Genomic DNA, 10,636 nt, shown 5'->3' with positions numbered 1-10,636 from the left:
TTTCTGATGAACCATGGTAGCTACAAAACCTTTTATTTGAAGGAACAAGTGTAATACACAGGGGAGCAGCAAGCAACTTTCTATTACCAGTAATATACTTACAATGAGGGTTTTAAATTTTTATAGCTGGAAACTATTTTGTAAGCGAAGACCTAGGATCAAACTTGTGTTAAACCTGTACAGGGACATGTATCAACTTTGTCATGTTCTAAGCAGGTTAGTTTTGTCACTGGGTCTTAAAAGCTTTTTCTTAGCGAGTAACACAGTATTTTTTAATAACAGAAGTTTTTCAGAGCCAGATGCTTGAACTTGGAGCATCTGTTTGGGGAAAGAGTTAAAGTAAAGTTACCTTGAGGCATTCACTCTTTTGCTTCTCAAGGCCATTGGTCTCTTACTTTTTTAATTTTTTTTTTTTTGAGATGGAGTCTCACTCTGTTGCCCAGGCTGGAGTGCAGTGGTATGGTCTCGGCTCACTGCAAAGTCCACCTCCCAGGTTCAGGTGATTCTCCTGCCTCAGCCTCCTGAGTAGCTGGGATTATAGGCACCTGCCACCACGCCCAGCTAATATTTTCTACTTCTAGTAGAGATGGGGTTTCGCCATGTTAGCCAGGCTGGTTTCAAACTCCTGACCTTGTGATCCGCCCACCTCGGCCTCCCAAAGCACTGGGATTACAGGCGTGAGCCACCGCATCCGGCCGGTCTCTTATGTTAGCCTTTTTATAAACATAACATGAAGAAACATCTAGGCTGCCAGCAATGTTTTCAGCCAACTGAGCAAATAGGTTTTTTCTGGTTTTGCTAAAGGAGGAGGTTCTGGTAACTTCTGGTTTGTATGTTTAAAGAATGACTGCAAGACTCGGAATTGTGCTGGGCTGAACAGGTCTGGGTTTCCTAAGTGGTATGTGTACAGGGGGGACACCTCATCTAGGTGTTTCTTCTAGCATGGTTATGGGGGGTAACAACAACAAAACCATGTACAGCATATTCATATCCAGCAAGGACAAAAGAGGTCCTTACCTGGGAAAAAGGTTGAATACAGTGACAGAACAATAGGAAAGCAGTATTGCAGGAAAACTATTAAGATTTTTAACTACATTTACTTGTTTGATGAGTCCTCAAGCTTCGGTCGTGCATAGACTAGTCAGCTGCCGGTGTGTGACTAGAGCAGGGCTTGTTGTCTCCTCAAGCTGCAGCCGTATGTAGACTGGTCAGCCTCCGGAGTGACCAGAACAGGGCTATCATCCTCAGCAGCAGCTTGGTCTCGTCTCAGGATCAACCGGGTTGGATGATCTGCATCCTGCTGGCTGGTGCACTTGTCCTGAGCTGCCGGTGTTAACTGACTGTGGTGGATCCAAGACACAACACCTGCAAGGTTAACAGCAGTGGGAGTGGACAAGGTTACAGTATAGGGCCCATCCTATATGGGTCCTAGAAAAATTAGATTTTGGCCGGGCGCGGTGGCTCAAGCCTGTAATCCCAGCACTTTGGGAGGCCGAGACGGGCGGATCACGAGGTCAGGAGATCGAGACCATCCTGGCTAACACGGTGAAACCCCGTCTCTACTAAAAAATACAAAAAACTAGCCGGGCGAGGTGGCGGGCGCCTGTAGTCCCAGCTACTCAGGAGGCTGAGACAGGAGAATGGCGTGAACCCGGGAGGCGGAGCTTGCAGTGAGCTGAGATCCGGCCACTGCACTCCAGCCTGGGCGACAGAGCGAGACTCCGTCTCAAAAAAAAAAAAAACAAAAAAACCCCGAAAAACCTGCATTTGCTTTCTTAAGGTTAATTTCTTTAGTTTCTGGAGGTCACCTTTAATTTGACCTATGATTTGAGGGTGACCGACCAAACAAAATCTTATAGGGCAAATACCTAGTTTGGTGGGGGTGCAGCTGACTCGGAGAAGGACCATAGGCAAAAACCTGATTTTATTTTAAATGAGCAAACAAGCACTAGTATGTACCGATAGCCTCCAGCACGGGGCAGTTCTGTAAAGTCCATAAGCAAGTTTTCACAAGGTATGGCTCTTTTTACTGTCTAAGTTTCTTAGAGGAGGGGTTCTTCTCCCCCCGCCCTCCTTTGTAACTGTATTTAGTGGCTCAGCCTTCAGTGAGAAATTGGAATCCAGATACGGCAGAATCTTGCTGCTTTTAACTTCTAATGTGACCATGGGCTCCTGGGAGCCTCATGAGAAGGGCGTAGTCTGCCCTAGTCTTTACATTCTTCAGCTCCTGTCAGTCTGATCAGATCAGTATTTGGTTCCTCCAAGGTGCGGCAGCCCTTGGCAGATGGCCTCTTTGTCTTGCCGCCTTGGCCATTTCCTTTATTGCCTTTTTGAACATTTACCCTTCTAGTGTCTTTTCTTTTTGCATCTCGCACATTAATCTCTCTCCAGCCTGTCCGGCTCTTGAATCCTTGCCTAACTTGACTTCTTTCATATCTACATCCACGTCCACGTCCTCTCACATTGCTACTTTCTCTTTTATTACACTTACTCTTAGTCTTTCTTTTTCTTTTGCTCTTTCCCAGTTTTGTTCCTTGGTCACAGTCAACATACACCTTGGTGGCCACTTTTATAGACTGGATGATATTCATGCCTGCAGCTTCTGCTTGATGTTACCCTGGGCTTGCTTTACAAATGAAGTATTCACTATATACTGATTTTCAGCAGCCTTAGGGTTAAATGGGGTGTAAAGCCAGAATGCTTTATAGAGTCTCTTATAAAACTGAGTTAGGCTCTTGTCAGCTCCTCGAAGCATTCCTGGAATTTTTTTTTTATTACTTGCTTTTTTCTACCAACTCTTAGCCTCTGCAGAAGTGCTTCTCAGTACCTCTGCGAACGCTGATGCCGAGTTGCATTCTCTGGGTGTTTTTTCCCCCTTTTTCCTACAGTTTAACAGGCTCTTTTCTTTATATAATTCTCCATGCACTTGGAGGGTGAAACAGGCATACTGAGAGTCAGTGTCAGTGTTTACAGTCTTACCTTTACTGAGTTCTAAGGCCCGAATTAAAGCAATGAGCTCAGCTTAACGACAGTGTCCAGGGTTACCACCGCATATTCTGCACATCTCTTTCCTTGTGGGTTGATGAAGCTGTTCCCGTCCACGAATAGCTCCTAGTCTACTGATGCCCAAGACTGGTCCCGGAGATCAGGTCTGCTAGAGTAAACTTGAGTCCAACACCTCTACACAGTCATGCTCGACAGGGCTCTAGCTGTCGGGAGCAAGGTGGTGGGTTCAGGGTGTTTCCAGTTTAGTAGATCAATGGTTGAAAGGGGCTGATAGATGAAAGTCTGTTGCTCCCACGGATGTGGGCCTGGTCATTATAATAGACAGGTCCTCACATCTCCCTGAGAGGCATTTGCATAGCTTGAGCAAGACCAGATCTGAGACGGCCCACTTGGCTATCTTGACTTCCTTCCTTGGCCTCTCGAGGCTCCGATCCTCCCCTTCGAGGTGAGACCTGGGGCGTGTTAGCTCCTGAATCTCGTTTCTGAGGGGGCTGTTTGCCTTGGTAAAGCGGGGCAGTAGGCTGGGACATATGGAGAAAGAATTTCTATGATCTCTGGCGGCTCCTGCAAAACTGGCTTCTCTTGCTGTTTCTGGGACTCCGTTTTTAACTCTGTGTCTGCTGGTGAAGCTGCTCTTACTTTTACTTTTGGCTTTTTTGCAATAAGCTGTTAAACAGGGCTAAATTTATGCTGGTTTTGTCTGTGTTATATTTAACCATGAGTCAATATAAAGGAACTTGATCTAGGTATACTGGCTGTCCTCCGACCCTGTCACCACCTTAAATACATGGCCAATTGTTCCTTGTCTATAGTTCCTTCGAAGGGCCATCCAACACCAAAAGAGGGCAGTTCTAATTCACACAGATCTTAACCTCTAAGGGGTTAACTTAACTCTATAATCTCCTGCAAAACCTTTCTTTTTTTTTTTTTTTTTTTTTTTGAGACGGAGTCTCGCTCTGTCGCCTGGGCTGGAGTGCAGTGGCCGGATCTCAGCTCACTGCAAGCTCCGCCTCCCGGGTTTACGCCATTCTCCTGCCTCAGCCTCCCGAATAGCTGGGACTACAGGCGCCCGCCACCTCGCCCGGCTAGTTTTTTTTTGTATTTTTTTTAGTAGAGACGGGGTTTCACCGTGTTAGCCAGGATGGTCTCGATCTCCTGACCTCGTGATCCGCCCGCCTCGGCCTCCCAGAGTGCTGGGATTACAGGCTTGAGCCACCGCGCCCGGCCAAAACCTTTCTTAAGGTTCTGTAACATGCATTTTAATAGAGTAAGTTTTGATGATTTGATGACTTTCCTTTTTTCTTTTTGAAATGTTTTAACACAGTTCCTAGCCGAGTGGGCTTACTTTGTGTCCGACCTATTTTTCTCTTGAGACAAAACAACATTCACACTACAAGAAGGAAAGGGTAAAAGGTCATTTACTCATCTAATTCACACTAAATCAAAATCAAAGCTAAAACCAAGTGTTGTTAAAGGCACACCTGTTCGTCAAGCAATTTAAGCCAAGTCAAAATCAGAACCAAAACCGAAGTGCCAATAAAGGCACGCCTGTTTATCAAGCAATTCAAGTCAAGTCAAAATCAAAACTAAAACCAAAGTATCAGGCAATTAATTCAAGTCAAGTCAAAAACAAAAAACAAAGTATCAAGCAATTAAGTCAAGTCAAAAACAAAAACCAAAGTGCCGGTACAGGCATGCCGTGGGTGATCAGGCCACACTTCCACTCAAATGGGGTGGGCGAGTTCCAAAGACCAGTCTTACCAAGTTTCAGATGTCCGGACTTAAAGGGCCAGTTCCTTCCCGGTGTTCAGCCACTGTGTTGATCCTCCACAGGGGCCTGCTGTGCACTGCTCTGAAGAGGTAAATGCCTCCACCGGGGCAAATGCCTACCCGGGAGTGCTCTCAGGATCCGCATCGCTCAAGCTGGCCAGAGTCCCCCGCAGGGATGCTCTACAGGGCAGGCATAAGCTGCCTAAGGGGCTGCCTCGACCGTCCTTTAATCACCTCGCTTCCCGGTCAGGGAACCAAGAAATGTAGCAGGACAAGCTGCAGACAAAACTCCTCAAGACACCAGATTAAAGAAGGAAGAGGTTTTTTATTTGGCCCGGAACGTCAGCCGACTCGCATCTTTTTTTTTTTTTTTTTTTCTTTGAGATGGAGTCTCGCTCTGTCGCCCAGGCTGGAGTGCAGTGGCGCGATCTCGGCTCACTGCAAGCTCCGCTTCCCGGGTTCACACCATTCTCCTGCCTCAGCCTCCCGTGTAGCTGGGACTACAGGCGCCCACCACCATGCCTGCCTAATTTTTTTTTGTATTTTTAGTAGAGACGGGGTTTCACCGTGTTAGCCAGGATGGTCTCGATCTCCTGACCTTGTGATCCACCCGCCTCGGACTCCCAAAGTGCTGGGATTACAGGCGTGAGCCACCGCACATGGCAGACTTGCGTCTTAAGAGCCAAGCTCCCCGAAAAAGAAATACTTGGTCTTTTTAAAGGCTTACAACTTTAGGGGGTCCACGTGAAAGGGTCGTGATAAATTGAGCAAGCGTGGGAAACGTGACTGGGGCCTACATGCGTCAGCTAACAGAACAAAAAGTTTTACAATGCTTTTTTTTTCATACAGTGTCTGGGATTTACAGATAACACATGTAGTTTAGGCCAGGGGTTGATGTTATTATTATTACTTTTTTTAACTCCTAGGGCCGGGTGGCGTGCCAAGGTTGTCTGGCTATTTATCTTACTTTTGTTTCTCTCTCTCTTTCCTCCTGTCTTGTGAACTAGGCAAGGTCGGGGGAGGAGGGCAGCAGGAGTAGTAGTGGTCTCCTTCCTTAGTTGGAGTGAGCTGAGATTGCACCGCTGCACTCCAGCCTGGTGACAGAGCGAGACTCCGTCTCAAAAAAAAAAAAAAAAAAAAAAAAAAAAAAAAAATTCCTTCTGCTAGGACTTCAGTGACCACATGGTCCCCATACACTGCTGCCTCATTTGATGTCCCTCCAGGCACCAGCCCCCGCCCACACTCCTGCTACAAAGCTTCCCATACACTTGTTTCATTGTGGTAAAATATTCAAAATATTTACCCTTACTGTCATTTAACACGTTTACAATGCTGTGCAACTGTCACCTCTATCGAGTTCCAGAGGTTTTTTATCAGCTGAAACAGAAGGTCTGTCTCCGTTAAGCAGCCCCTGCTGCCGGCCCCCAGCAACCATTCATCTGCTTTCTGTCTCAATAGATTTGCCTATTCTGCACATTTTGTAGAAATTGAATCATATCATATGAAGTCCTTTCCCTTCCCTTCCCTTCCCTTCCCTCCCTCCCTCCCTCCCTCCCTCCCTCCCTCCCTTCCTTCCTTCCTTCCTTCTTTCCTTCTTTCCTTCCCCCTTTCCTTTCTTTTCCTTTTCCTTTCCTTTTCTGACAGGGTCTGGGTGTGTCACCCAGGCTGGAATGCCATGGAGCGACGATCATGGCTCACTGCAGCCTCAACCTCCCAGGCTCAAGCACTCCACCTGCCTCAGCCTCTCAAGTAGCTGGAATTACAGGCACCTGCCACCAGGCCCAACTAATTTTTGTATTTTTGCGGGGATAGCGTCTTGCTGCGTTGCCCAGGTTGGTCTCGAACTGCTGGGCTCAAAACAGCCTCCCACCTTGGCCTCCCAAAGTGCTGGGATGACAGGTGTGAGGCCACCTGTCATCACTGGCCTGTTTTCAGCTTTATTGGGCATACACCTGTGAGTGGAGCGGCTGGGTCAGGGAGTGTATTAGTTCAGGTTCTCTAGAGAAACAGAAGCCACAGAATGTGTATATGCATACACAGCAAGAGATTCATTTTAGGAACTGGCTCCCAGGATTAGTGGACGTTTAGCTGGTTCAGAGTCTGATGGGGGGGCCAGGTGTGGTGGCACATGCCTGTCATTCCAGCACTTTGGGAGGCCAAGTTGGGAGGATCGCTTGAGTCCAGAAGTTTGGGATCAACCTGGCCAACATAGGGAGACCCTGTCTCTATTTAAAAAAAATTTTTTTAAGGTGGGGTGCGGTGGCTCAAGCCTGTAATTCCAGCACTTTGGGAGGCCAAGGTGGGCGGATCACGAGGTCAGGAGATCGAGACCATCCTGGGTAACACAGTGAAACCCCATCTCTATTAAAAATACAAAAAAAAGGCCGGGCGCGGTGGCTCAAGCCTATAATCCCAGCACTTTGGGAGGCCGAGACGGGCGGATCACGAGGTCAGGAGATCAAGACCATCCTGGCTAACACGGTGAAACCCCATCTCTACTAAAAAAATACAAAAAACTAGCCGGGCGAGGTGGCGGGCGCCTGTAGTCCCAGCTACTTGGGAGGCTGAGGCAGGAGAATGGCGTAAACCTGGGAGGCGGAGCTTGCAGTGAGCGGAGATCCGGCCACTGCACTCCAGCCTGGGTGACACAGCGAGACTCCATCTCAAAAAAAAAAAAAAAAAAAAAAAAAAAATACAAAAAAAAATTAGGGCCGGGCGCGGTGGCTCAAGCCTGTAATCCCAGCACTTTGGGAGGCCAAGACGGGCGGATCACGAGGTCGGGAGATCGAGACCATCCTGGCTAACATGGTGAAACCCCGTCTCTACTAAAAAATACAAAAAACTAGCTGGGCGAGGTGGCGGGCGCCTGTAGTCCCAGCTACTCGGGAGGCTGAGGCAGGAGAATGGCGTAAACCCGGGAGGCAGAGCTTGCAGTGAGCTGAGATCCGGCCACTGCACTCCAGCCTGGGCGGCAGAGCGAGACTCCGTCTCAAAAAAAAAAAAAAAAAAAAAATTAGGCGGGCATGGTGGCGGGCGCCTGTAGTCCCAGCTACTCGGGAGGCTGAGGCAGGAGAATGGCATGAACCTGGGAGGTGGAGCTTGCAGTGAGCCGAGATCATGCCACTGCACTCCAGCCTGGGCGACAGAGCGAGACTGCGTCTCAGAAAAAACAAAACAACAAAAAAAGTCTCTGTTCTTGTCTGGAATGTGTTCATTTTTCTGATTCTCCCTGTGTCCTACTAGAAGATCCAGTGACACCCACGCCGAGGTCCACTCCTAAGAGACAGAGGGAACCTGCTTTAACTTCTTAAGAATCCTAATTACAGCATCCTCAGCTCTTCCCCAAAATGCCCTGAGGCACCTGCCCTGCCCTTAGCTGTCCCTTCTAGTTTCCTTGGGATCCTGTAATGTCTTCAGGATACTGTTCCAGCAGCCCCTGGGCCCCTTTTTTTTTTTTTTTTTTTTTTTTTTTTTTTTTTTTTAAGACGGAGTCTCGCTTTGTCACCCAGGCTGGAGTGCAGTGGCGTGATCTCGGCTCACTTCAAGCTCCGCCTTCACTGGGCCCCATTCTAAGGTTCCTTGGACCCTGACAGAGTCCTCAATGCCCTGTTACGGTGTCCCTCAGGAGCCTGCTATGCTTTTCCTGGAAGTCTGACTACCATCACTGTGGGGTCCTCTATAACCCAGCCTTAGCTCTCGTGTCCCCAGGGCCCTGCTGTAACATTACCATGACAATTGTAAAGCTCCTTGGACCACCTATGATACTCACAGGTCTTGTGTTCTTTTTTTTTTTTTTTTTTTTAGATGGAGTCTGGCTCTGTCGCCCAGGCTGGAGGGCAGTGGTGTGATCTCAGCTCACTACAACCTCCGCCTCCTGGGTTCAAGTGATTCTCCTGCCTCAGCCTCCCAAGTAGCTGGGATTACAGGTGCCCACCACCACGCCCAGCTAATTTTTGTATTTTTAGTAGAGACGGTGTTTCAACCATATTGGCCAGGCTGGTCTCAAACTCCTGACCTCGTGATCCGTCTGCCTCGGCCTCCCAAAGTGCTGGGATTACAGGCATGAGCCACCGTGCCCAGCCGTTTTGTGTTCTTTCTGGAGGCTCCAGGGAAGAATCAGTGTTTTTGCCTTTCCCAGGTTCTAGAGGCTACCAGCATTCCTTGGCTCGTGGCCCACTCCTCCATCTTCAAGGCCAGCAGTATGGCATCTTCTCCCCTTTCTGACCCTTATGTTGGTCCTCACGTCTTCTCTCTCTGACACCAACCCGCCTGCCTCCCTCTCCAAAGGAGTCCTGTGATTGTGTTTAGGGCCACTTGGATAATCCAAGATCATCTCCCCATCTAAACTTAACCTAATCACATCACAAAGTCCTTTTTTCCCATATAAGGCCATAGTCAGAGGTTTTGGGGGATGAGGGCATGGACATCTTTGAGGCCATGATTCAGCCGGCCATGGTCATCTGGAGTGTCTTTCCTTGCCCCATTCTGATCTCCTCTCCTTGCTGTTATAATGGCCTGGGACTTTAGCCAGGAGGCCTGCCAGGGGTCTGCCTAGACATTCCTCATCATAGCCTTCCTTCCTGCCATGGAAGAAAAAGGCCTCAGTCAAGGTTGCAGTGAGCCATGATTGCATTACTGCACTCCAGCCTGGATGACTGAGCGAGACCCTAAAGAAAAATAAAAAGAAAAAGGCCTCAAGGCCCCTTAGTGCCACCTGGGAAACCCTTCCAGATGCCCTGGGGTCCTGCGATGTCTCCGGAGCCCATTTATAGCATCAGCTGGCTGACTTGCATCAGATCCTCAGGGTTCTGCTCTAGTGAGCCCTGACTACACCGTTTCCTTCCCTGGGATCCTGATCTCATGTCCCCAGGGACCTATTAGAACCCTCTTAGACTGTCACCCGGGCTCCCCCAGAACAGCTATAATGTCCTGAGGGCTCCACTATAATGCAATAGAAAGCTCCCAGGCCGGGGGCGGTGGCTCACGCCTGTAATCCCAGCACTTTGGGAGGCCGAGGCGGGTGGATCACTTTAGGTCAGGAGTTCGAGACCAGCCTGGCCAACATGGCGAAACACCATCTCTATGATGCAAAAGTTCACCGGGCGTGGTGGCACATGCCTGTAATCCCAGCTACTAGGGAGGCTGAGGCAGGAGAATCACTTGAACCTGGGAGGTGGAGGTTGCAGTGAGCTGAGATCGTGCCATTGTACTCCAGCCCAGGCAACAAGAGCAGAACTCCATCTCAAAAAAAAAAAAAAAAAAAAAAGATGGTTCAAGCAGAGCACTCACCAGGTGCTGGTCCCTTCTGATCCACTCCTTAGACTGCAGAAGGAGCTGGCCTTAAAGTCAGCCCTGGCCCCTGCCTCTGTGCCTACAGTGGCCCCAGGCAACTTTGAATTGTGCACTCTGAGCCATCCTAACCTCTGCCCCTCCTCTCCACCCCTACACAATAGTGCCCCCTACTGACCTGGGGGGAAATCACGCACTGAGTTCAAAACCAAAACCTGACTGTTCCAGGTACACCTGTCCCAGGCAAAGGTTCTTTATCTGGAAAATGGGGAGGATAATTGTGTCTTTATATTAGGGTGGTGCAAAAGTAATTGTGGTTTCTGCCATTAAAACCTCAATTGCAGGCTGCGCGCAGTGGCTCACGCCTATAATCCCAGCACTTTGGGAGGCTGAGGCGGGTGGATCACCCGAGGTCAGGAGTTTGAGACCAGCCTGGCCAACATGGCACAACCCCATCTGTACTACAAATACAAAAATTAGCCAGACGTGGTGGCACATGCCTGTAATCTCAGCTACTAGGGAGGCTGAGGCAGGATAATCACTTGAACCTGGGAGGTGGAGGTTGCAGTGA

The 10,636-nt window shown here is 48.8% G+C and overlaps 1 long non-coding RNA gene across 2 annotated transcripts; it reads right to left on the bottom strand.

Annotated features, from left to right (window-relative positions):
* Positions 1-14: 14 nt before the first annotated feature.
* LOC141409118 (uncharacterized) lies at positions 15-5,467 on the bottom strand. 2 transcript variants are annotated; one of them, XR_012427874.1, is made up of 2 exons: positions 4,768-5,075; positions 15-1,365 (listed from the first exon to the last, which is right to left on the bottom strand). It is a non-coding gene; the product is annotated as an uncharacterized lncRNA (long non-coding RNA). The 2 variants fall into 2 exon arrangements; XR_012427875.1 differs by lacking the exon at positions 4,768-5,075 and adding an exon at positions 5,375-5,467 and having other exon boundaries at positions 1,084-1,365.
* Positions 5,468-10,636: the final 5,169 nt, after the last annotated feature.

The sequence above is a fragment of the Macaca fascicularis genome, chromosome 19, assembly GCF_037993035.2.
Source record: "Macaca fascicularis isolate 582-1 chromosome 19, T2T-MFA8v1.1".
NCBI lineage: Eukaryota > Metazoa > Chordata > Mammalia > Primates > Cercopithecidae > Macaca > Macaca fascicularis.
The sequence above is the reverse complement of the archived record's forward strand: the minus strand, read 5'-3'. Positions and strand labels throughout refer to the sequence as shown.